Raw genomic sequence first — 27,160 nt, 5'->3', positions numbered from 1 at the left:
AGAAAGTATTAGTAGACTGATGCAAAAACCGTCTATGGAGTCTATTAGCATCCAGATGTGCAGGGAGTTAAGGACCTAAATCCCTATGCATCACGATGAGAATATGCTCCCTGTTTAATGGTGTGTCTTTTAAATAATCTTCTCAATTTATTGATAAAAATACCTCATGGTACAATTGCTACTGCATTGTGAAAGAAATACGGTATTTAACAAAGACACATAGAACCTAATCCTCCTCTCACTTGCACTGATGTGAATCAGGAGTATCACCATTGATGTCAATTAAGTTACGATTCTATAAGACTCATGTGAGAGGAGAATCAAGGCCCAGGGGCAGCGAGTTGTATGGGCCCGTGATGCCTGGCCTCCAGCAAATTCAGGGCCTGGGGGCCCGGCTCCACCAGTGTTTGGGGCCGGGGAACACCCCTGGAGCTGCCCCCTAAAGCTCCGCACTGTGCTCCCTCACTGGCTGCTGCCGGCTACAAGGGAGTGACGCCAGGGGCAGACTGAGGCAGCCGCTGCGCCTGCAGAGGGAGGAGACGCATGGCAGCCCCCACCCCGGCAGGCAACTCTGAGTGGGAGGCTTAACCTGGCTGGACCTCCTGAACAGCAGCCTGGGGGAGGCTTAGGTAAGTGTTGTGCCACGGGGGCCGGGGAGGGCCCCCCCTCCCCTCCCTTTGAGCTCACTGCTGCCGGCGGGGAGAGGGCTGGGGGGAATCCTGCTCTCTGGCCCTCCGCCCCCGCCCCAGCCCCGGGGCAGCCTGCCTGCTGCACCCCAAATTCCTCATCCCTAGCCCAGCCCCATGTCCCGCACCCCCCCCGTACCCCAACCCTCTGTCCCAGCCTAGAGCCTGCACCCAGCACCCAAACTCCCTCCCAGAGCCCTCACCCCCCCACCCAAACTCTCTCCCAGAGCCTGCACCCCAAACCCTCTCCTGTACCCAAATTCCCTCCCAGAGCCTGAACCCCCTCCTGCACCTCAACCCCCTGCCCTAGCCCAACATCTGCACTCAGCATCCAAATTCTGTCCTAGAGCCCGCACCCCGCCTGCATCCAAACTTCCTCCCAGAATCTACACCCCAAACCTCCTCCTGCACCCAAAGTCCCTCTCAGAGGTGGCGGGGGGCGGGACTTGGACCTGTTCTGGGCACCACCAAAAATTACACAAACCTGCCACCCCTGTCAAGGCCACTTGCAGTTTATACCCTACACTGGAGTAAATCCAGAGCAATCCAATGGAATTATTCCACATTTACATTGGGGTAGCTGAAAAAAGAGTTTAGTCCAGTGGTGGGCAACCAGCAGGCCATACATGGCCTGTCAGGATAATCCGCTGGCGGGCCACGAGACAGTTTGTTTACATTTGCACGGCCACCTGCAGCTCCCAATAGCCGCGGTTCACTGCTCCCAGCCAATGGGAGCTGCAGGAAGCAGCGGCCAGCACGTCTCTGCGGCCCGCACCGCTTCCCGCGGCTCCCATTGGCCGGGAACGGTGAACCGCCACCACTGGGAGCTGCGGGCGGCTGTGCAAATGTAAACAAACTGTGTGGTGGCCCACCAGCAGATTACCCTGACGGGCCGCGTATGGCCTGCGTGCCGCAGGTTGCCCAGCACTGTTTTAGTCCATGACTCCCATAAAAATGTCATTGATTTCAGTAAAATCCACCAGTTATGGTGCCTTTTGACTGATATCCCAGAAGAACAGACCTCATCAGATACATATGATCTTTCAATGATCTGCAACTGAGAAATAAAGAAAAAAGCCACTGTTTGTGGCGGACCTATAACAATTTGTGCTGATGTAGAAACAGCCATCTGGCTGGCATATAGTGCATGCTAACTAACACCAAGATACACCTACTGTGTTTGCAATACAGCTCAAGGCATCTTTACATCTTAAGAGATTTTAGAATGCCTGACTGTGTCGGTGGCTCCCTTTCCAAGCATTTCATAAATAAAGAGAGTAAAGAAAAGTGTATGATATTTTTAGTTTAAGAGGAAGATGACAGCCAGAGGGCTCCTCATATGATGAAAAGAATACAGAGGTTTCAAGAAAGCTCCTTGTTTTGTTTATTTCCTAATCATATGTTTCCTTTTGGCAAATATTAATTTCCCTCACTCCCTATGTTTCCACTGAACATGAAATTAATATAGCTGCTTCTTGGTAAAGGTGATTTCCTAGTTAGTGCACTAAAGTATCTTCCTTGTAATTTAACGTTTAGATCTAAAAATATAAAAAGAGTCCTACAAAAAGTGGGAACTAGGTCAAACAAATAACACAAGTATGTAGGGACAAAATTAGAAAGGCCAAGGCACAAAACGAGATCAAACTAGCTAGAGACATAAAGAGTAAGAAGAAAACATTCTACAAATACATTAGAAGCAAGAAGCAGACCAGGGACAGGGTAGGCCCGTTACTCAATGGGGAGGGGGGGGGGAATAATAACAGAAAATGTGGAAATGGCAGAAGTGCTTAATTAATTCTTTGTTTCGGTTTTCATCAAGAAGGTTGGTGGTGATTGGACGTCTAACATAGTGAATGTCAGTGAAAACGAGGTAGGATCGGAGGCTAAAATAGAAAAAGAACAAGTTAAAAATTACTTAGACAAGTTAGATATCTTCAAGTCACCTGGGCCTGATGAAATGCATTCTAGAATACTCAAGGGGCTGACTGAGGAGATATCTGAGCCATTAGCTATTATCTTTGAAAAGTCATGAAAGACAGGAGAGATTCCAGAGGACTGGAAAAGGGCGAATATAAAAAGGAAAAGAAGGACAACCGAGGGAATTACAAAACAGCTTCACTTCTGTACCCGGAAAGATAATGGAGCAAATAATTAAGCAATCAATTTGCAAACATCTAGAAGATAATAAGGTGATAAGTAACAGTCAGCATGGATTTGTCAAGAACAAATTGTGTCAAACCAACCTGATAACTTTCTTTGACAGGATAACAAGCCTTCTGGATAGAAGGGAAGTGGTAGACGTGGTATCTCTTGACTTTAGTAAAGCTTTTGATACTGTCTCACATGAACTTCTCATAAACAAACTAGGGAAATGCAACCTAGATGGAGCTACTATAAGGTGGATGCAAAACTGGTTGGAAAAACTGTTCCCAGAGAGTAGTTATTAGTGGTTCAAAGTCATACTGGAAAGGCATAACAAGTGGGGTCCCTCAGGGATCAGTTCTAGGTCCAGTTCTCTTCAATATCTTCATAATTTAGATAATGGTATAGTGAGTATACTTATAAAGTTTGCGGACAACACCAAGGTGGGAGGGGTTGCAAGTGCTTTGGAGGCTAGGATTAAAATTCATAATGATCTGGACAAACTAGAGAAATGGTCTGAAGTAAAGAGGATGAAATTCAATGAGGACAAATGCAAAGTACTCCATTTAGGCAGGAACGATCAGTTGCACACATACAAAAGGGAAATGACTGCCTAGGAAGGAGTACTGCGGAAAGGGATCTGGGGATCATAGTGGACCACAAGCTAAATATGAGTTAACACTGTTGCAAAAAAACAACATCCTGGGACATATTTACAGGAGTGTCATAAGTAAGACTCAAGAAGCAATTCTTCTGCTCTGATTAGGCCGCAACTGGAATATTGTGTCAGTTCTGGGCACCACATTTCAGGAAAGATTTGGACAAATTGGAGAAAGTCCAGAGAAGAGCAACAAAAACGATTAAAGGTCTAGAAAACATGACCTATGAGGGAAGATTGAAAAAATTGGGTTTGTTTAGTCTGGAAAAGAGAAGACTGAGAGGGGACATGATAACAGTTTTCAAGTACATAAAAGGTTGTTACAAGGAGGGAGAAAAATTGTTCTTAACTTCTGAGGCTAGGACAAGAAGCAATGGGCTTAAATTGCAGCAAGGGAGATTTAAATTGAACATTAGGAAAAACTTCCCAACTGTCAGAGTGTTTAAGCACTGGAATAAATTGTCTAGGGAGGTTGTGGAATCTCCATCATTAGAGATTTTTAAGAGCAGGTTAGACAAACACGTGTCAAGAATGGTCTAGATAATACAATCCTGCCATGAGTGCAGGGGACTGGACTAGATGACCTCTCGAGGTTCCTTCCAGTCCTATGATTCTATGTACATATATATCATACACACACCCAGTAGATTGTTATCGCCTCAGTGCTAAAATCTGCTCTCAGTTTACCCAGTGTAAAACTGGACTTCAGTGGAGTTATTCTGGATTTAGACCAGTGGAACTAAGAGTAGACATGGCCCTAACCCCTTAAACTCCATACTTTGCTTCACACTGAAAAGTCATGTAGGTCTTGCGAATCCTGTGTAATTTCTCATTAAAATAATGAAATTGGTAGGACCTTGCTATTCTCTGAGGCTTTGTCTAGATTAGAATTTAACGGTGTGACATTACTGAGATCTTGCTACCTACCACAATCTAACATTTCCTAAAATGCTAGTCAAGACAAGGCAAGTTGTAATTTAGCATAGCTCACCTCTAGGCTTTAACTAGACCAGTTTAGCATATGCCTTGTCCTGACTAGAGTTTTAAAGGTGTTAGTGAGATCAAGGGCTTGTCTACACTTACATTCTATAGTGCTCTAACTTGCCAGCCCAGGGGGGATGAAATATCACCTCCCTGACTGCAGCAAGTCTGAGTGCTTTAAAGCGCTAGTGTAGACACAGCGCTCGGAGCTAATCCCGTTGTGGATGTGGATTACCAGGAGCACTGGGAGAGCTCTCTCCCAGCGCTCACGCGTGACCACACTCACACTTCAAAGCACTGCCACGGGAGCATTCCCGTGGCAACACTTTGAAGTTTCCAGTGTACACATACCCCAAGCGAGCTAACATGATTTTATATCAGACTTTTAAATCCTAGTCTAGACAACATGTGTTAGCACTTGTAGACATTGCCATTTTTTTCAACAGTTGTATGGCCCTTGTCTGTCATTTAACCCTAATTTAAACTGAAAGGAGAGCATCCACAGTCTTTCAGACCAGTTTAACTACATCAGTTTTAAAATCACACCTTAAGAACAAGTTTAACTAAACCAAAATGAGTTATTCTTAGGCCTTGTTTACACTGCCACCTTACAGCTCTGAAACTTTCTCACTCAGAGGTGTGAAAAAACACTCCCCTGAGTGTTGCAAGTTTCGGTGCTGTAAAGTGGCAGTGTAGACAGTGCACCAGCGCTGGGAGCGGTAGCTATTCCCCTTGTGGGGGTGGTTTTTTTACAGCGCTGGGAGAGCTCTCTCCCAGCACTGGTGCCACGACTACACAGCAGCGCTTTAACATTGCTAGTGAAGACATACCCTTAAACTGAAATGAGTGTCTGCATAGGGCTTTATAACAGTTTAACTTAACCAGTTTAATTAAAGCATTTCACTTGTGTGTAGACAAGGTCTAAGGAAAACCACTGTAACTTCATAATATAGACAAGGCCTCAGATGCTGTCAGGGTTCCTCCCCCACTCTGAACTCTGGCATACAAATGTGGGGACCCGCATGAAAGACCCCCTAAGCTTATTTTCTACCAGCTTAGGTTAAAACTTTCCCAAGGCACAAATTCCTTTCCTTGTCCTTGGACAGTATTGCTGCCACCACCAAGTTATTTACACAAAAATTCAGGGAAGGGTCACTTGGAATCCCTATCCCCCCAAAATATCCCCCCAAGCCTCTTCACCCCCTTTCCTGAGGAGGCTTGAGAATAATATACCAACTAATTGCCTTACCAATGTGAGCACACACCAGACCCTTTGTCTTCAGGACACTGAAATCAATCAGGTTCTTAAGAGAAGAACTTTATTATAAAGAAAAAAGTAAAAGAATCACACCTGCAAAATCAGGATGGAAGGTAACTTTGCAGGGTAATGAAAAGATTTAAACTACAGAGGATTCCCCTCTGGGCTCAGCTTCACAGTTACAAAAACAGGAATAAAACTACCTCTGTAGCATAGAAAAATTCACATGCCAAAACAAAAGATAACCTAATGCATTTTCTTGCCCTACTTACAATTTCTGTGGTTTTAGATGGATTATTCCAGGTATATTTTCAGGAGATGTTGTACCTGCTTGGCTTCTCCCTCCGTCCGGAGAGGGAACAACAGAAGAGAGCAACAAACAAATCCTTCCCACACAGATTTGAAAGTATCTTCTTTCCTCATTGGTCCTTCTGGTCAGGTGCCAACTAGGTTATTTGAACTGCTTAACCCCTTAGAGGTAAGGTGATTCAGTACAGCTGCCAAGGAGGGATTTTATGCTACTGCATACATAAAGGTTGTTACCCTTCCCTCTATATTTATGACAGATGCAATCTCTTAACTATGGAGTGATGACAGCCACTCGATTATTTATGTATTATTTGTATTGCAGTAGTGTCTAGAGGTCCCAGTCAGCAATTAGGACCGACTTGCGCTAGATACTCTACTCACATCTAACAACAAGATAGTCCCCATCCCAAAAAGTTTACAATTCAAATATGTGTCAACGGGTGGATATAAAAACAGTCAAGGGGAGCTCAAGGAAACAGTGAGATGATAAAAGATTTTCAGAATAAACACAATCCGGTCTATTTAACTGTTCATTGAGAGCCACATTTTAAGAATATTATGTTTGAGTTTGAGGATGTTTTTCACTGCCTTGAACAATGCGTCTTTGTTTTCCTATCACGGCTCTGAAAACAACACCAGGTCTTACACTTGTGTTGGCAGGACTCAGAGTCACCTTGTGAACTTCCTCCAAACAGCAGCTCACAGATGCTGGGCTTTACTCCAGTAGGATGTGGGGATTTAATAGCTGCAAAATGGAATCCAACCCTTTAGTTTATTTTCCCTAAATCAAAAATCATAAATGAATTCATCCTTTGCCCATTCTACACATGCACAATAGCCTCTGGTGATGATTTCCAGAGCTTTGCTGAGTTCTGCTTCTAGCACAGCTGGTGGCACTTCGATATCAAGGGTGTCTGAACAGAGAGCGTTAACAAGGTAAGACACTGGCATTAGTGGCATACTAGGACTAAATAATGGCCATAGCTCTGTAACCATTATCTTTTTATTTGTGCACCTTTGAATATTTACAAGTCTGCAGGGGCTGCTGCCATTTTGTAAGAGAACGTGTTATAATAGAGACACACTCTCTGCACTCACTCTCTCCTTATTTTTGTTATTTCTTATTTGACTTTTCCTTTAATCTGAAATAAAAGTCATTCCCACTGAAAGCCAGTGGTTGTTCTTTGTGAATTAAAAATATAGCAAATAACTTACACCCTCCTCCCCCCAACACACACAAAATTAAGATATATTGGGCACTTTATAAAAATATTACCTTTTTATGGGGGCAAGGGGAGCTCCAGATTCCCCTTCTCCCACCTGGCAAATTTTAGGGAAACCCTAAACCCAGAGGCAGTGACCCACTTGAAGATGATCAAGTGGCTTATGGGGGGGCTGTTTGCACCTTCCTTTTTTTTAAATCATGATTTTTTTAGAACAGATATATAAATACAACCTTTTTTTGTATTTAAGCCTCTGATCCCACCCCAAATTGATTGACAGGATCAGAGATTAAAAAAATAGAGCTGTTTGGATTCAACTGTCTTAATAATGTTAACCTTTAGATCTTTATAAAGGAGCAGCTGGTATAAAGTGTCATAGTTCCGCAATTGGAATTGGCCTTGTCATCACTGGTTCTTCACTTGTAAGGTAACTCCCTTCTCTTCATGTGCCGGTATATTTATGCTTGTATCTGTAATTTTCACTCCATGCATCTGAAGAAGTGGTTTTTTTACCCACAAAAGCTTATGCCCAAATAAATCTGTTAGTCTTTAAGGTGCCCCCGGACTCCTTGTTGTTTTTGTGGATACAGACTAATACGACTACCCCTCTAATGTAGCTATGTTACTTTACACGAGTTGAGGATCTGCCTCCTGAAGTTTTAATTCAGATACTGTATTATTTTAGCATTTATTATCTGAAACATCCTCTATCTAGGAACTGTATCCAGCAGAGGCAAAAAAATTAACTAGATGATCTAATAGAGTTTTTTTCGGTCTTTAGTGTACCTCCATGTAATTAATTGGTATTTAACTACATGATTAATAAACAAACCATACAAAACAGATAGAATAATCACATTTGAATTCATTGCCACTCATAAGTGAAGGAAAAGGGTATGTGAAATATGAGGACAGATGTACTGGGAGAGAGAAACATTTCTGGATTGGTATGTATGTGAATGTCCTTTTACCTGGCTGTTAGATGACTCAAAAAAAGAGCCTGGGGAAGGCAGTTCAGCTATTTCTGAAGTTCTTTTGCATTTTTAAAAAAGCATAATACATTTGAAATGCAAGAATATCAGTGTGATGACAATAGAAATATAGTGAATGAAAATATGGATATGCAGACAGTTTCCTCTGCTCCTCGAAAGTGAATGAGGCTCTGTTTCCATTAAAGCAGAAGAACATGTCAGTTACAGATATGCTCATTACACATGAAGGCAGAGTCTTCAGTTGCTGTTTTCTATGATTAGTGTAGGCAGGGCCGGCTCCAGGCACCAGCCGAGCAAGCTTGTGCTTGGGGCGGCAGATTCTAAGGGGTGGCATTCTGTCCAATCCTAGGGTGGCACGGCCGCCCTTTTTTTTTGGTTCGTCGCTCCGGCTGCCCTGTAGGGGGCGGCGGCACGGCGGAGGGGAGTGCCCTGCTTGCTCCGTTTGCCCCAGCCGGTGCCAGGTCTGCAGCAAGCCCAGCAGCCTGTGTCCTTCCCTCCCAGCCAACCTTCAATTCACCTGCAGGTGGGAGTGGCGCGGAGCCCTCCCAGCAGCCGGCGCTGCGGGAGGGGCCGAGTGGTGAGCGCCCCGGCTGAAGGAAGCCCTGGCCGCCCCCCTTCTCTCTCTCCCCCCTGCTCCCTCTCCTTTCCCCCCGCTAGCCGGGGCATGCACTCCGCTGCCCGGGGCACGTCTGCAGCGCAGGAAGTCCCGCTAGCCAGAGTGCAGCTGCCGCCCGCCCAGAGGCTCGCCAGCGCGGCCGGAGGAGGCAGCCACGAGCCGCCAAGTAAGTGGCACTGAAATTTTGCACCCTGGGTGTTATTTGGTTTTTTTGCTTCGCCGCTCTGGCCGCCCTGCACGTTTTTGGGGGGTTTTTTTTGCTTGGGGCAGCAAAAAAGCCAGAGCCAGCCCTGAGTGTAGGGAGGCTTGTTGGGGGGAAATAATAAATGTAAAGTGATTTAATGATAGGAGTTGATACCAGGTGAGCAAAGCATTAGACTAGTAATAAGGTAATAAATATTAGCAAACGTATCAAGGAATAACACATACATATACAGAGGGGAATAGCGGAAAGGAGATGGGAAACACAGAGCTTTGGGAACCCCTTCAACTTTACAGGGGAAATACAAGGAGAGTGGGGGAGGGTTTAGATTATCTAAAGGAAGTTGCCATAGACACTGAAGGACAGTGTGTAGTGTGTAGTGATGAGAGACATAAAAGCCCTTGGAAGAGAATGAAAACTCAGCAAAGTTCAGAAAAATCATTTGTTTTATATTAGTGACGGCAGTTCATGAAGACTGAGGTACTTTGTACATAGTTCAAGCTCCTTGTGAATTTTTGCACAGTACCATGTCTTTGTTATTATGACTGGAGTCCCTGTGGGGAGCCAGCTGTGGTCACTCAATTAAGGTGAACTGCAAAGAATGGGACAGACAATCCCCATAAAGCTGGCAGATATTCCAATACTTAGATTTACCAAGCTAGAATAAAACAGCTGCTTTATTACCTTGCTGGGTACTCAAAAGTCCAAATAACACAGTTCCCTTAAAGTGATCCAGCCTCAGGCCTCTATCCAGGTACCCACGTCAAATATGATGAAAATTTCTGTAAATCTTATTCTTATTAACTAAACTAAAATTTATTAAAAAACAAAAGAGAGAAAGTATGGTTAAAAGATCAATATACATACAGACATGAGTTCAGGGCTGGTGCACCCACTAGGCAAACTAGGCGGCTGCCTAGGGCGCCAAGTGGTTGGGGGTGGACAAAAGCGCGCTCCGGGGTGGCGGTGGAGTGGAGGTGAGCTAGGGCAGGGGGGGCGCGGGGAGGGCTGCCTGCAGCAAGTAAGGGGGGGGCGGCAAACAGGGGAACCGCTCCCCACCCCAGCTCACCTCTGCTTTGCCTTCTCCCCAAGCATGCCGCCCTGCTCTGCTTCTCTCCCTCCCAGGCTTGCGGTTCCAAACAGCTGATTGGCGCCGCAAGCTTGGGAGGCGGGAGAAGTAGAGCAGCGAAGGCGTGCTCGGGGAGGAAGCGGAGCAGAGGTGAGCTGGGGTGGGGAGCTGCCACACGGCTCCCCGAGCCGGGGGGGTGGGGACCTGCCGCAGGGGGGGCGCCTCAGGGTGGGGGGGGGGGGCGCAGGGAGCTGCCACAGGGCTCGGGGAGGGGGGAGGGCGCAGGTGAAAGTTTCGCCTAGGGCGCAAAACATCCTTGCACCGGCCCTGCATGAGTTCAATCCTTTGAGGTGCAAATTCATAGCAGAGATGGTGAGCTTCGTAGTTGCAAAGAGTTCTTTCAGAAATAGTTCATAGTTTATAGTCCAATGTCCAAATATTATATTTAGGGCATACCAGCATAACTGGGACCTCAGTCTTGCGACTCAAACTTCCCCTGATGAAGACTAAGCAGATCTGAGATGACAGAATCAGGACCCAAGGATCTTTTATACAATTTCATGTCTTTTGACAAGTTGGAATTTCCTCGGGGGAACAAAAGGTCATTAGGATGACTTTGAAGGATGTCTTCACCGGTACTTAGGGATACCAATTAACACAAGGCCATTTGCTTGTTCCTCCACCATTCACAGTACATTTCAAAGAGAGATGAATACCAAGATATCCCATGTTTACAATTCATTTAAATGATAGGATGTTCTTTTGACATCTGAATTATCAGAATACAGCCTAGACAGGGACTGTTGATTACATTGTGGACCCTACTCATACATATGTAAATACACAAAAACATCAACATTATCTCCCCACAAGTCTTTTGAGGGTTATTTATTTTGCAGGATGTTTAACACTTTCAAGCCATGCGGCACAGTTATATTGCCAGTTTCAGGCCTTTACCAATAGCTGGCTTGTTTTCCTTGTTGTTTTTGAAAAGTTTCAGAGTAGCAGCCGTGTTAGTCTGTATCCGCAAAAGGAAGAACAGGAGGACTTGTGGCACCTTAGAGACTAACAAATTTATTAGAGCATAAGCTTTCGTGGACTACAGCCCACTTCTTCGGATGCATATAGAATGGAACATATATTGAGGAGATATATATACACACACAGACAGAGAGCATAAACAGGTGGGAGTTGTCTTACCACCTCTGAGAGGCCAATTAATTAAGAGAAAACAAACTTTTGAAGTGATAATCAAGCTAGCTCAGTACAGACAGTTAGATAACAAGTGTGAGAATACTTACAAGGCGAGATAGATTCAATGTTTGTAATGGCTCAGCCATTCCCAGTCTTTATTCAAACCGGAGTTGATTGTGTCTAGTTTGCATATCAATTCTAGCTCAGCAGTTTCTCGTTGGAGTCTGTTTTTGAAGTTTTTCTGTTGTAATATAGCCACCCGCAGGTCTGTCACTGAATGACCAGACAGGTTAAAGTGTTCTCCCACTGGTTTTTGAGTATTTTGATTCCTGATGTCAGATTTGTGTCCATTAATTCTTTTGCGTAGAGACTGTCCGGTTTGGCCAATGTACATGGCAGAGGGGCATTGCTGGCACATGATGGCATATATCACATTGGTAGATGTGCAGGTGAACGAGCCCCTGATGGTATGGCTGATGTGATTAGGTCCTATGATGATGTCACTGGAATAGATATGTGGACAGAGTTGGCATCGGGGTTTGTTACAAGGATAGGTTCCTGGGTTATTGGTTTTGTTCAGTGATGTGTCGTTGCTGGTGAGTATTTGCTTTAGGTTCGGGGGTTGTCTGTAAGCGAGGACAGGTCTGTCTCCCAAGATCTGTGAGAGTAAAGGATCATCTTTCAGGATAGGTTGTAGATCTCTGATGATGCGCTGGAGAGGTTTTAGTTGGGGGCTGAAGGTGACAGCTAGTGGTGTTCTGTTATTTTCTTTGTTGGGCCTGTCTTGTAGGAGGTGACTTCTGGGTACTCGTCTGGCTCTGTCAATCTGTTTTTTCACTTCAGCAGGTGGGTATTGTAGTTTTAAGAATGCTTGATAGAGATCTTGTAGGTGCTTGTCTCTATCCAAGGGATTGGAGCAAATGCGGTTATATCTTAGGGCTTGGCTGTAGACAATGGATCGTGTGGTGTGTCCTGGATGGAAGCTGGAGGCATGTAGGTAAGTGTAGCGGTCAGTAGGTTTCCGATATAGGGTGGTATTTATGTGACCATCGCTTATTAGCACAGTAGTGTCCAGGCAACATCACTTGCCACATAACCTCAGCCATGCAGAACACAACGCCATCTACAGCCTCAGAAACAACCCTGACATCATAATCAAAAAGGCTGACAAAGGAGGTGCTGTCGTCATCATGAATAAATTGGAATATGACCAGGAGGCTGCTAGACAGCTCTCTAACACCACATTCTACAGGCCATTATCCTCTGATCCCACTGAGGATTACCTAAAGAAACTACACCATCTGCTAAAAAAACTCCCTGACAAAGCACAGGAACAAATCTGTACAGACACATGCCTAGAACCCCGACCAGGGGTATTCTATTTGCTACCCAAGATCCATAAACCTGGATATCCTGGACGCCCCATCATCTCAGGCATTGGCACCCTAACATCAGGCTTGTCTGGTTATGTAGACTCTCTCCTCAGACCCTACGCTACCAGCACTCCCAGCTATCTTCGAGACACCACTGACTTCCTGAGGAAACTACAATCCATCGGTGATCTTCCAGAAAACACCATCCTGGCCACTATGGACGTAGAAGCCCTCTACACCAATATTCCACACAAAGATGGACTACAAGCTATCAGGAACAGTATCCCTGATAATGTCACAGCTAACCTGGTGGCTGAACTTTGTGATTTTGTCCTCACCCACAACTATTTCACATTTGGGGACAATATATACCTTCAAGTCAGCGGCACTGCTATGGGTACCCGCATGGCCCCACAATATGCCAACATTTTTATGGCTGACTTAGAACAACGCTTCCTTAGCTCTCGTCCCCTAACGCCCCTACTCTACTTGCGCTACATTGATGACATCTTCATCATCTGGACCCATGGAAAAGAAGCCCTTGAGGAATTTCACCATGATTTCAATAATTTCCATCCCACCATCAACCTCAGCCTAGATCAATCCACACAAGCGGTCCATTTCCTGGACACTACTGTGCTAATAAGCGATGGTCACATAAATACCACCCTATATCGGAAACCTACTGACCGCTACACTTACCTACATGCCTCCAGCTTCCATCCAGGACACACCACACGATCCATTGTCTACAGCCAAGCCCTAAGATATAACCGCATTTGCTCCAATCCCTTGGATAGAGACAAGCACCTACAAGATCTCTATCAAGCATTCTTAAAACTACAATACCCACCTGCTGAAGTGAAAAAACAGATTGACAGAGCCAGACGAGTACCCAGAAGTCACCTCCTACAAGACAGGCCCAACAAAGAAAATAACAGAACACCACTAGCTGTCACCTTCAGCCCCCAACTAAAACCTCTCCAGCGCATCATCAGAGATCTACAACCTATCCTGAAAGATGATCCTTTACTCTCACAGATCTTGGGAGACAGACCTGTCCTCGCTTACAGACAACCCCCGAACCTAAAGCAAATACTCACCAGCAACGACACATCACTGAACAAAACCACTAACCCAGGAACCTATCCTTGTAACAAACCCCGATGCCAACTCTGTCCACATATCTATTCCAGTGACATCATCATAGGACCTAATCACATCAGCCATACCATCAGGGGCTCGTTCACCTGCACATCTACCAATGTGATATATGCCATCATGTGCCAGCAATGCCCCTCTGCCATGTACATTGGCCAAACCGGACAGTCTCTACGCAAAAGAATTAATGGACACAAATCTGACATCAGGAATCAAAATACTCAAAAACCAGTGGGAGAACACTTTAACCTGTCTGGTCATTCAGTGACAGACCTGCGGGTGGCTATATTACAACAGAAAAACTTCAAAAACAGACTCCAACGAGAAACTGCTGAGCTAGAATTGATATGCAAACTAGACACAATCAACTCCGGTTTGAATAAAGACTGGGAATGGCTGAGCCATTACAAACATTGAATCTATCTCGCCTTGTAAGTATTCTCACACTTGTTATCTAACTGTCTGTACTGAGCTAGCTTGATTATCACTTCAAAAGTTTGTTTTCTCTTAATTAATTGGCCTCTCAGAGGTGGTAAGACAACTCCCACCTGTTTATGCTCTCTGTCTGTGTGTGTATATATATCTCCTCAATATATGTTCCATTCTATATGCATCCGAAGAAGTGGGCTGTAGTCCACGAAAGCTTATGCTCTAATAAATTTGTTAGTCTCTAAGGTGCCACAAGTCCTCCTGTTCTTCCTCTTGTTGTTTTTGTTTTATGGGTGGAGCTTGGTGTTTAGGAATTTGCTGCTCTGATAAAATTGTTGTCACGTTATAGCTTAAATTTGGGCCCTTGCCTCTCTTTTTATTTTTATTATTTATTTATTTATTTATTTATATATTTTGTGGAAGGTGTTTTTTTATCCTTTCAGAATTACAGGAGCAACAGCGGTGAACCCTGGGACTTTATTTACATTCAGATTCAAGAGAGCTACAGTGGAAGCGAAAGGATCTGTTGTTTCTTGTACCGCCTGTCTTTCCCTTACAGGTTAAGCTGGATTTTCTAGGGGGAACTACCTTAGACTCATTTGATGCCTCCTCCTTCTCCTTTTAGTGGCTATCAAAAAGAAGGACGAGATGAGTTATGATGAGTTAGTTAGTAAGGCCCAGATCCTCAGAGATGTTTAGGCGTCTAACTACCATTGAAATCAATGAGAGTTAGGGTATGTCTTCACTACCAACGTTAAAGGACTGCCGCGGCAGCGCTTTAACGTGGCTGTGTAGTCGTGGCACCAGCGCTGTAAAAAAACCACCCCCACAAAGAGAGTAGCTAACAGAGCTGGTGCACTGTCTACACTGCCACTTTACAGAGCTGAAACTTGCATCACTCGGAGGGGTGTTTTTTCACACTCCTGAGCAAGGAAGTTTCAGTGCTGTAAAGTGGCAGTGTAGACAAGGCCTAAGGTACTTAAATACATTTTAGGATCTGGGCCTATGGTCCCAATGTGAGGTGTTCACACGCACAAAAACCACAGTGGGAAACTAAAACTACATTAAGGGCATTGAAGCTGCTTTCTCCCCTCCACAGAGGGGAACAGTTTCACAGAGTGGAGAGTACAAGGGGTCCTTCACTCTGGAACACACTTCCCATTGTAGTCCAAGAGAACCTGGATTTGTTGACCATTGCCTAACACAAGGTTTACTGCCATTTTCTCAGGCTTTTCCAGGAGGGGTGGGTTGAAGGTTTTGGGGTGACTGATTGTGAGGCATTATTATTTTGAAAGGTTTCAGAGTAGCAGCCGTGTTAGTCTGTATCCGCAAAAAGAAGAACAGGAGTACTTGTGGCACCTTAGAGACTAACAAATCATATTATTTTGAAGAGGTTCTCAGGTAACTGGATTCTATATAAGTTACTACATATTGTTACATGTTACATTGGGTTAAAAAAAGAACTAGATAAATTCATGGAGGATAGGTCCATCAATGGCTATTAGCTAGGATGGACAGGGATGGTGTCCCTACCCTCTGTTTGCCAGAAGCTTGGAATGGGCAATGGGGGATGGTTCATTTGATGATTACCTGTTCTGTTCATTCCCCCAAAGGACCTGGCATTGGCCACTATCAGAAGACAGGATACTGGGCTAGATGGACCTTTGGTTTGACCTAGTATGGCCATTCTTATGTTCTTATATTGTTGGATTGCATTATGCAACAGTGTTGGCCAGTAAAGTATTTTGTCTTTTGCTCTTGTTGTTTTTAATTATTCATAAAGGTACCTGGAGTATTGAGGTAGCATCTCTATTAAGTCAAAATAAATTATCAAATCAACCAATAATAGAGCACATGTCCCTTCCCCCATCTCCACTGCTTTTCTTCCTGTCGGAAAAACCCTGGAAGTTAAATTTTCCCTTCTGCTTTATACTCTTTCAGCTCCATCCAAACCAAACCATCTCCCCGCTACATTCCTCCCCCTGTAGGTAACCTCTGGTGTAGCTGCTTGACAGCTATTCTGGCTAAACAAACTTTACAAGTTAAGAGCTCAAAGACAAAGCATTGTTACACAAACCAACAAGCACATTAGGTTATGTGTCAACAACACATTGCATAAGTAAATAGGTGCTTCCATAATGGATCATGCCACAACTCCATCCCCTTTGGTGTCGTTCCTCCAACAGTAGCATAATATCTAATGATTCACAGGAAAGCAAAAAATAAACCAAGAAATGTACCTGGCACATTCCTTCTTGAACCCCACAAGCCATCAGCTCACACCCCTGAATCAGGAGGTTTGGATTATCTCTATAATTTATTGTGCAGAGCTGCAAGAGTTCTGAAATCCAGGTTAAAATGGAATATTTCCCTGTTTTGTTTGTTTGTTTGTTTGTTTGTTTGTTTGTTTTGTTTAAAATGTACCGCTCTTTAATTTCATTATAAACAAAGTACAAAGGAACATTTGATTCCCTATGTCTCATGAATCTATGTCTATTAAGTTCTTTCTTCCTCCTCTCATCTCTGGCATACAGGAAATAATTATGTCTTTTCAGCCTCTCCATGTATTTCTCCCTCCTTCAATTTCAGCATAAATCATAATTTTTTATTGTTGTGTCTTCCCCTCTGAAAGCCCTGAAGCCATCTGGAGCTACACAGAGTAGTGCTGATTTAAACTGAGCGAAGCCCTTTATATTGCCAAATGTAACCCGTGACATTTTTTGCTTTTCACACCATCTGCAAAAGGCAAAAGAAAATAAACCCACCTTTCTTTTATTTCGGCCTCACTGGAGTTGGGAAAAAGTTACCATTCGTCAGCAAACTGGAGCAGAGGAGGAGATCCCGGTAGGACATGGAGGAACGCACTAGCCAAATATCTAGGTACTTTGTTGGTAGCTCCTAGACCTAAGGGATGGAGACCTTAGAAATGCTTTCAATAAATTTGGTAGGGACTTGAGTTTTTTCTGATGTCTAGTGGGAATATTCCGATTTCTGAACAAGGGCTCAGATACCATGGGAATGAATACAGTAATAAAACCGGAACAGAATTGAATAGGCTGATATTTCGGCCACTTGGAAAAATGTCTGTTTGAGTCTTTTATTTAGCAACTTATTGTACTCTGCTGAACTGAGATACCACTACCTCCATCACCACTAAAAAGTGGATATTGAAAAATATAAGGCCAGTCACCCATTACAACAGAATGGGTGAACCATTCCTATTCCTAAAATCCAATGCCTATTTCTATAAACCACACGCATCCCCATGCCAAGACCTCTTCAAGCACTTCAGTGCTTGGCCAAACCCCAGGAACAGCAGATAATCCCTTGACTATGGAAAACTGTTTTCACTGCTATTTTTTTTATTTTTAAACACTAAAATCTAAGCTCCACTTTGAAATATCCGACTGCTCAAAAAATTCCACCAGTCCCACAGAGTCTTTATAGCTGTTCAGATGTGTGTGAAAATGCACAGCTCGCTTGTTGTGTATAATAAACACAAAACACTCTCTGTTCTCAAGCCCCCCTTTCCTGGACCTCAACAGATGCAGGACCCATGGAATGTTTTCTTTTTCATGCTCAAATTTTTAGTAAAGCAGCTGCCGTAGAGAGTGCTTTAATTCTTGCACAGTTCTATCTAGCTGTATGATCTCAGCCTGTCACCTCTCAAAGTTACCTATGGAGTCCTTATCAGTTCCATAAGCTGAGATGTAATCTTCTCTTCCTATGAGCCATGTACTGATGACATTATGATAACTGTTGGGCCTCAAGTGATTATGATCAAAAGAGACTGATCGTCAACACTCTGACACCTACGCAGGTGGAACCATCTGCAGCATTAGCATCAATTCCTGTGACTAGGTTTTCTTGAGATAGAAATAACTTTCTCTCTTTCATTATTATTAAGATGAAATATTGCTGAAAGTTCTGCCCTTCATGCTCCCACGTGATTACTGCACATGAGGAATATGGCTCTAGAGCTCATTCTATCTGTTTTATACTTCTGTCCATCTCCATAGTAGCCAAATGCGGTCACTGGTTTTTAGCCCCATTTCCTGTTGATGGGATTTGCGATCTTCAGCAGCATCATAGGAAAAGGCTATGCACGTGCCTCTCTGAATGAATTAGCATGCCATTTTATCACTTCTCCACCGCTGCTCTCTGCGGTAGAGAATGCTTACCAATGCCTCTTCCGCAGTACTAAATAAGTTTTGAAAAGCTGCCTGATTAACTCTCACTGCATTTCTAATCTATTTGTATGTCACTAAAGTTTCCAGACATTACTTAGACACATCTATTGAACACCTCAAATTTGTGGGTATAGAGAGGCATGGCACATTGTAGGATTGGGAGCTATGTTTATTTCCAAGCCTGCATGAATGTGCACCCTTTAAGGTTCTTTTATGGGTTGTGAACGCTTCTGACCTCACGGGTATTAACTTACTCACAGATGCTAAAGCAAGTGGCACTTATCCTTTGATCTTCATCTTCTTCCTTCTGCTCTGACACACAGACTTTGTTTTTAATATTGGGGGAAATGGCTTTCTGCTTCTGACAAAATTAAGAGAAAATGTTTGCAGCTTCATTTTCCTTCACCTCTTCACAAGACTTTCAGAACAGCTTGAAGTATTTCAAGTATTTCAAATGTGTCCTTCTGATCACAAGCCCTGAAATTGCTTCTGTATGTTACGGTCTCTTGGAGCTCTGACACTGGCGAACAGATTAAAAAGTGATGTGAGATTCTATATTTAGATTCTTATTTCCTGAGTAAGTAGAGATTGGGGACGTAACAAGATACTGACATTTCAGTGATCTGAAAGCTGTTTTAGTAGTGACAGGAGCATACTGTTGCATAAGGGCAGGAAAACAACAGGAAAGAATACAGATAAGGCCTTGTGGCAGTGGAAGTGAGACAAGACCCTGAAGTTGGGAGAAAAGAGGAAGATCAACTTCTCAGATCAGTGAGAGCATTCATGCGAATTTGTATTGTGTCATTTAGGATGCTCTTGGTTTTCACGATTGTGCAGACTCTGAGTGCACCTAATGAGATGGATCTTTAAGCAATTCAGGTTCTAGTAACTGGATTGACGATACCTAATGTACACAAATTTTCTACCCCATCAACTTTCCAAGGTACTCCCACATGCACCGACATCCCCCTCGCTGTCAACAAGTTGTAGGATTATGCTGTAGTTATAAGACATAAGCTAATAAGAGGTGGGGAGAGGAAAACCCAGCAGAAACAGAGAATGGGAAACCAAGAAACAGAGGAACCTAGGCCAAAATGACTGTCAAAGGGTCAAATCTGGAGATCAGTCCAGCCAAGGAGATTGCAAGTCTGAGATTTTTGTTATTAAAGTGACAGCACAGAGACAACAGCACACTCCTACAGACTTTCACTGTCTATTTGATGAGGCGTTTGAATTCTGGCACCGTGTTACTGCAGTTGTGATGGCAAAAAGGGGAATAACACAAATGCTGCTATCTCACTACTACACAAGGACTATAATAGTCACAGGCACAGTTGGATAAAAACTAGTGGAAGGCTCTCCAAATTGGATAGGCCGTCCCTGAGCAGCGGTGGCACTCTTCCCCATGAGCCACAATAACATTGCTCTTTTAGTATGTGGGGAGCCCAAGGCCCTGATCAAACAGAGAGGAAATGATTGTCTTGGCAGAGCTTGCATGGGGGTTCAGAAGGGCTCTGCCACCATGAGGAAGAATTCATTATCACAGTGCCACTGGGCTGGCTTTTAAAAGCACTTGATCCTTGCAGCAGTACTTGCTGACATTCAGACACTGCCTGCATTTGCCAGCTTATAAAACCACTGCCTTAAATACTGAAACTGAAGGTGATTCGGCCTGCTCTAAAGCTCAGTCCAGGAGTCTGTATGAGAGCTATTATTTATCTCTGTGTGCTTAAAAAAAAGCTGGAAGCACCTCGTTGTCATTTCAATTGCTATCTAAAAAAGGCCTCGCTTGATATACCGTTAGCCAAGGGGAGTATTAAGAACATTACAAAGAAACGTATTAAAATAGGTAGGAGATGTTGGGTATGATTTTCCAAAGGGCCTAAATTACTTAGGATTCGCAGTTCCATTTTCAAAGGTGTGTTAGGCATTTAGGAGCCCAGGTCGTCCCCTTGCATACGGCTGGGCCTAAAGCGTCCATCTAGCCATTAGATTGTAAGCTCTCAGGGCAGTGACCAGATCTTTTTATACATGTCTGTATGGCAAACATGCTCTTGGGCACTCAGGGTGAAATCCACCTCTTGATAGAAGACCAGAATAGGACATAGGCACCCTTAGGGTTAGGTCCTATATAGGGCTGTCAAGCAATTAAAAAAATTAGTCGTGATTAATCGCGCAATTAATCGCACTGTTAAAAGATAATAGACTAGCATTTATTTAAATATTTTTGGATGTTTTCTACATTTTCAAATATATTGATTTCAATTACAACACAAAATACACAGTGTACAGTGCTCACTTATATTTATTTTTTAATTACAAGTATATGCACTGTAAAAAAACAAAAGAAACAGTATTTTTCAATTCACCTAATACAAGTACTAAGTGCAATCTCTTTATCATGAAAGTTGAACTTACAAATGTACATGTACAAAAAAACCTGCATTTAAAAATAAAACAATGTAAAATTTTAGAACCTGCAAATCCACTCAGTCCTACTTCTTGTTCAGCCAATTGCTCAGACAAACAAGTTTGTTTACGTTTGCAGGAGATAATGCTGCCCTCTTCTTGTTTACAATGTCACCTGAAAGTGAGAACAGGCATTCTCATGGCACTATTGTAGTCGACATTGCAAAGTATTTGTGTGCCAGATATGCTAAACATTCATATGTCCCTTCATGCTTCAACCACCATTCCAGAGGACATGTGTCCATGCTGATAACGGGTTCTGCTTGATAACAATCCAAAGCAGTGCAGACCAATGCGTGTTCATTTTCATTATCTGAGTCAGATGCCATCAGCAGAATGTTGATTTTCTTTTTTGGTGGTTCGGGTTCTGTAGTTTCCACATCGGAGTGCTGCTCTTTTAAGACTTCTGCAAGCATGCTCCACACCTCATCCCTCTCAGATTTTGGAAGACACTTCAGATTCTTAAACCTTGGATTGAGCGCTATAGCTATCTTTAGAAATCTTACATTGGTACCTTCTTTGCATTTTTTGAAATCTGCAGTGAAAGTGTTCTTAAAATGAATATGTTCTGGGTCATCATCTGAGACTGCTATAACATGAAATATATGGTAGAAGGCAGGTAAAACAGAGCAGGGGACATACAATTTCTCCTCCCCACCCTCCAAGGAGTTCAGCCACAAATTTAATTAACAGATTATTTTTTAAACAAGCATCATCAGCATGGAAGCATGTCCTCTGGAATGGTGGCTGAAGCATGAAGGGGTATACGAATGTTTAGCATACCTGGCACACAAATACCTTGCAATGCTGGCTACAAAAGTGTCATGCAAATGCCTGTTCTCACTTTCTGGTGACATTGTAAATAAGAAGCGGGCAGCATTATCTCCTGTAAATGTAAACAAACTTGTTTGTCTTAGCAATTGGCTGAACAAGAAGTAGGACTGAGTGGACTTGTGGACTCTGAAGTTTTACATTGTTTTGTTTTTTAGTGCAGTTACGTAACAAAAAAATCTACATTTGTAAGTTGCACTTTCACGACAAAGAGATTGCACTACAGTACTTGTATGGGGTGAATTGAAAAATACTATTTCTTTTATATTTTTACAGTGCAAATATTTGTAATAAAAAATAAAATACACTTTGATTTCAATTACACAGAATATAATATATGGAAATGTAGAAAAAAAATCAAAATATTTAATAAATTTCAATTGGTATTCTATTGTTTAACAGTGTGATTAAAACTGCGATTAATCGTGATTAATTTTTTTAATCACGATTAATTTTTTTTAGTGAATCGCGTGAGTTAATTGCGATTAATCGACAGCCCTAGTCCTATTTTGACTTATGTGTTATTTAAATGGTACCTAGACTTGGTGCTAGCCCTCTGCACAGGGGAGAATTTCACCCTCAAGGAGTAAAAAAATACATCATAGTGGTGTGAACATGTGGGACCTGATATTCACAGATGGCCTCTGGTTTTGCAGGACCAGCTGAAAGTCAGCCCCAGGATTAGCAGAAGTGGCTGTGTGCTGTCCCTTCCTTACTAGATAGCGTCTCATCGCCATCTCTTCCCCCACTCTCTGGTTTTGATCATTTAAAGTAAATACAAATATTCAAATGGGAAAAGGAATGTTCACTGATTCCTAGGACAATTCCCAAGGAAATGTGTCTGGCGGCTACATTAACGTGATATTAATTCACTCTGATTCCTATTATTTCAAGGCACCCCAAATGAATTCTAGACAGAATACATTTTCCTAGCAATTTATTCATGTTTGTTCATTGCTATTCCACCAGTTGTCTGGTTAAAATGATAAGGTCAATTCAAGGTAGAAAACCCCAATGTACAGTGACATGACGAATGCGTAATTTTCTTGGCTCATATTTTTGATATTTCATAAATAGGTCAGTCTCATTATGACTCAGCTTTAACCAACTTCTTTAATCGCAAAAAAATAGGGTGGAGTAAAATCCAGCCCTTAGATCTACTTAAACTTGTTACACATTATAGTCAAGTGAAATAGTACCTACAGTCTGGGGATATCTTCATGGAGCCTTCCCGTAAAACTCAGCATAAACTTCATCAGCAAGGGCATAGCAGAATTTGGTTACTGAATTGTACATACAGGAGTTTCAGACTACTCAGGTATAGAAGTAATTGGTGTATAATTATCGTGGTGCATAGATACTGTGGTGAGGCATATGCTATAAATACTATTGCTTAATCAATAAGATTTGATGTATAGATTCAAGTTTGGAATGTGGGGAAAGAGAGTGTTTTCTATGGCAGGGTGGCAGGACCTACAACTCCATACAAAAAGGGAGGGCTCTGCTGTTACTTCACTCATCTATAATAGGATCTAGGACCCGGAGCCACAAAAGGGGCTTAGGCACTGATGGCACCTAACTTTTAGGTACCTAGAAAATAACAGGAACACCACCATGATTCACAAAGCCAGCATTCTAGGCAAGAGCTACCCAAATTAGTCCATAGCAGATGCCAACAAGAGGGGTGTCTGCCCTTCTCTCAGTGTTCCTGCACCACCCAAATTGTATATGGGCCCTAATATAATAGGTGTCTCACAGACTGCCTAACTCCACACACAAAACAGGTGGGGTGGGGAAGAAGGAAGAGAACAGCCCTTAGCCCAGTGGTTAGGGTACCCACCTGGAATGTGGGAGAAGGGATTTGAACAGGGATCTGCCATCCCTCATGAATGCCCTAATCACGGGGGCTATGGGATATTCTAATGTAGGGCTCCCTCAATCTCTCCTATTGAAGTTGTTCTACTTTAGTTGAAAGATGGGCCATAAGAATTGGGCCAGGGACGAGTTAGAATGACTTTATAGCCTAGCAGCATAACCACTAGGCTAAAGATTATAAAGGAGGTCCCCCTGCCCAGTGACTGTTTTGGGTGGAGTTAGGCAGCCTCTGAGCACACCTACTGCACTGGGCCCCACACATGATGTAGGCAGCCATACACTCATCTTTCCTCTGGTTCAGGAATTGATCTGGGAAATAGGCACCCAGGTGCCTAGAGTGGGGCAGCAAGACACATAGGCAGAGGCAGAAACATAAGCACCTAAGGAACATCTATTGCAAAAACCTAGGCAGTGAGTGACTTTAGGTGCCTACAGGGTTAGGCAGCAGCTGAGTGGGAGTTCTGTGGTGCTTAAAAACAGGATTTAGGCACCCAAGTACCTTTGAGGATCCCACCTTAAAACTTTGCCTAAAACTGTGGAGTAAATACTAGTGACTCATTGTGGCCCGCAAGGATTAGTACTGTGCTATAAGAGAAGTGGGCATGACCTGTCAATCCGCTGGAACTAGGAAATGGGGTACTGCAGGAAACCCTAGAAATGACCAGGCCTGAAGAGGAAGTTTTGGCTGAAGTTTATGTTGCTATTATTATCTGAGATACCAGTACTTCCAAATCCAGGAAGAGGATGAATGTGACTTTATACAGGGAGTGTGAATGTTATACGAAGCAGGGTGAGAATAGCACTTGCCCACAACTGGATAAACACAGTTGAGGTATTGTGAAGTAGTTGCCGAAGACTGTTCCCACGTATTATCAATTTACTGATTATCATTTTCTGTTAGGCAACACATGCACAAGGGTCAGATGCACGGCCATGGTGGTTCTCTCCAAACTCCACCCACAGCCCATTACTAACTGGCTGTTCCTGCTAAAATGATCAGCAGTGAAATAGTTAATAATGTTGCTATTCTACAGAGACAGGATGGTTCAGTGGTGAGGGTGCTAGCTTGGGACATGGCATCTGAGGGGCCACTTCCCTGCACCACCATAGGGGTGGCAGGTTTGTATAATTTTTGGTAGTGCCCAGAACGGGTCCAAGTCCCACCCCCCCCCCCACACCTCTGGGAGGGGGTTTGGGGTGCTGGGTGCGGGAGGGGGGTTGGGTGCTGGGTGCAGGCTCTGGGCTGGGACAGAGGGTTGGGGTGTGGGGGCGGGTGCGGGACATGGGGCTGGGCTGGGGATGAGGAGTTTGGGGTGCAGCAAGCAGGCTGTCCCGGGGCTGGGGCAGTGGGCCAGAGAGCAGGATTCCCCCCAGCCCTCTCCCCGCCGACAGCAGTGAGCTCAGGGGGAAGGGAAGGGAAGGGGGCCCCCTCCCCAGCCCCCCTGGCACAATACTCACCGAAGCTTCCCACAGGCTGCTGCTCAGGAGGTCCAGCTAGATAAGCCTCCCTCCCCCCTGGAGTCAACTCAAAGCTGCCTGCCAGGGGAGAGGGGGGGGCTGCCATGCGTCTCCTCCCTCCGCAGGCACAGCAGCCGCCTTAGCCTACCCCCAGCGTCGCTCCCTTATAACCGGCAGCAGCCAGCGAGGGAGCGCAGCGTGGAGCTTCAGGGGGCAGCCACCCGCTGCCCAGGGCAGGCAGGGACGCTTGGGGGCAGCATGCGGGGGTGGCAGGTGGGGCCATGGGGTGCTCCAGGGAGGCACCCAGGGGCGGCTGGCAGGGCCGGGGAACAGACCTGGCCCCGAACCAGGGCCAGCTCCAGGCACCAGCCAAGCAAGCTCGTGCTTGGGGCGGCAGATTCTAAGGGGCGGCATTCCATCCAATCTTAGGGTGGCACGGCTGCCCTATTTTTGTTTTGTTTTTTTGCTTTGCCTCCGGGTCCGGCCGCTGTGTGCCCAGGGTTTTTGGGTTTTTTTTGCTTTGCCTCTGGGTCCAGCCACCCTGCGCCCTGGGTTTTTTTGTTTTGGTTTTTTTTTTTTTTTTTTGGCTTGCCTCTGGGTCCAGCTGCCCTGCGCCCTTTTTGTTTTGTTTTGTTTTAGTTTTTTTGGCTTTGCCTCCGGTCCGGCCACCCTGTTTTTTGGGTTTTTTTTGCTTGGGGCAGCAAAAAAGTCAGAACCAGCCCTGCCCTGAACATTGGTGGAGCCGGGGCCCCCAGGCCCTGAATTTGCTGTAGCCCAGGCACCACGGGCCCATACAACTCCCCGCCCCTGCTCCACCATATGCTTCCTGCTTAGGTCAGGGTTGCTGAGAGACATTGAACCAAACTGTAAACCCTGTATATGATGGAAACCTCTTTAAGCCATGGGATGAGCCAGCACCCCCCCAGTACCGTTAGTTCCAGCACCCATGCCTTAGGCAAGTAATGAGTTCCAGACCTGTCAGCACCTATCTGCATCTTTAGGCACTTAAGGTGCCACTGACATTTTCAAAGCCACCGCTCAGCGACTGCCTGACCCCATTGGTGCCTAAGTTTCTGCTAGTCGGCATTTACAAAGCCTCTGCCCCACAAGGAATGAGCTGCTGAGAGCCCTAGTGCAAGCCACATCCCCAGCGGCCCCGAAGCAGGATTTTCAAACTGGGCAGGGGAACGGCTGTCTCACCAGTGCGGCCCAAGCTTGTAGGCATACTCAGAGCACACCGGATACCTGTCAGCTCCCACAGCAAGAGGACCAGATACAGGTTTCCTGATACATGGAGGGGCAGCACAGCACGTTCACAAAGACAGGTAGGGGCACAAGGAAACAGAGGGCAAACGTGACAGAGGACTCAAGCAAGAGCAGAGCAGGAGAGATGATTTTGGCTGCTAGGACATGGATATGGGCTATCAAAACGGCTGACCTGGCTTCAGTGCGTAGCTCCAGGAGAGGGTTTGTCTGAGGATCCTGAGCAGAGGGAAGCACCTATCTCTGGTCCATCGGCCAGGCACACTGCGTCAGCTGCCTATGCACCTCAGCCCCTCTCCCCACTCCTCTCCTAGGTATTTCATTCCTGGGTAACTTAGGCAGCTCCCCACTCAGCTTGCTCTTGAAAGGCCCCTCCTAACTCTCCCCAGGCACTGTATGGGAAGCTAGGCCTCTAGCTCAGGGCTGAGAATGCCACTGGGGGCAGGCTGCCTGGGAGTTAGGAACTGCAATGCTGATCAGAACAACTCCCAAGTGCATTTAGGGATGTGGGCTGTAGTCTCTCTGTGTCTCAGTTCCCCAGCTGTCAAATGGTGATAATGGTACTTCCCTAGCTCACAGGGGTGCTGAGAGGATAATTACAGATTGGTGCCCAGATTCTACAGTAACAGGGCCACAGGTAGATATTTCAACTATATCATGCCCCACTGAGATGAATCTTGGCAATTCTCACCTCTCCGAGCTCTGGGGCCAAATTCATTTGCATATTTCCAATGGCTTCAGTGAAGAAACACCAGAGGTGAATTTGGCCCATTGTTTTAGT

At 44.6% G+C, this 27,160-nt stretch overlaps 2 protein-coding genes across 5 annotated transcripts in view; both read right to left on the bottom strand.

The window, feature by feature from the left end:
• The window catches only part of PLEKHF2 (pleckstrin homology and FYVE domain containing 2), a 128,467-nt gene that overhangs the window by 16,277 nt on the left and 85,030 nt on the right, over positions 1–27,160 (bottom strand). Inside the window, exons 1-3 of one of the 4 annotated variants that reach the window (XR_010598939.1) lie at positions 25,117–25,684; positions 21,736–21,838; positions 21,405–21,541 (exon numbers count right to left, since the gene is read on the bottom strand). The exons of 1 other annotated variant lie outside the window; for it this stretch is intronic. The gene's annotated coding sequence lies outside the window, so the exon portion shown is untranslated. Of the gene's footprint in view, positions 1–21,404; positions 21,542–21,626; positions 21,839–25,116; positions 25,685–27,160 lie in introns of those variants that run through there. 2 more of the 4 variants (XR_010598938.1, XR_010598937.1) reach the window with 2 other exon arrangements.
• The window catches only part of LOC135981207 (uncharacterized), a 104,814-nt gene continuing 89,758 nt past the window's right edge, over positions 12,105–27,160 (bottom strand). The window contains exon 3 of the mRNA XM_065582475.1: positions 12,105–12,229. The gene's annotated coding sequence lies outside the window, so the exon portion shown is untranslated. The remainder of the gene's footprint in view (positions 12,230–27,160) is intronic.

The sequence above is a fragment of the Chrysemys picta genome, chromosome 2 (genome assembly GCF_011386835.1).
Source record: "Chrysemys picta bellii isolate R12L10 chromosome 2, ASM1138683v2, whole genome shotgun sequence".
Lineage (NCBI taxonomy): Eukaryota > Metazoa > Chordata > Testudines > Emydidae > Chrysemys > Chrysemys picta.
The sequence above is the reverse complement of the archived record's forward strand: the minus strand, read 5'-3'. Positions and strand labels throughout refer to the sequence as shown.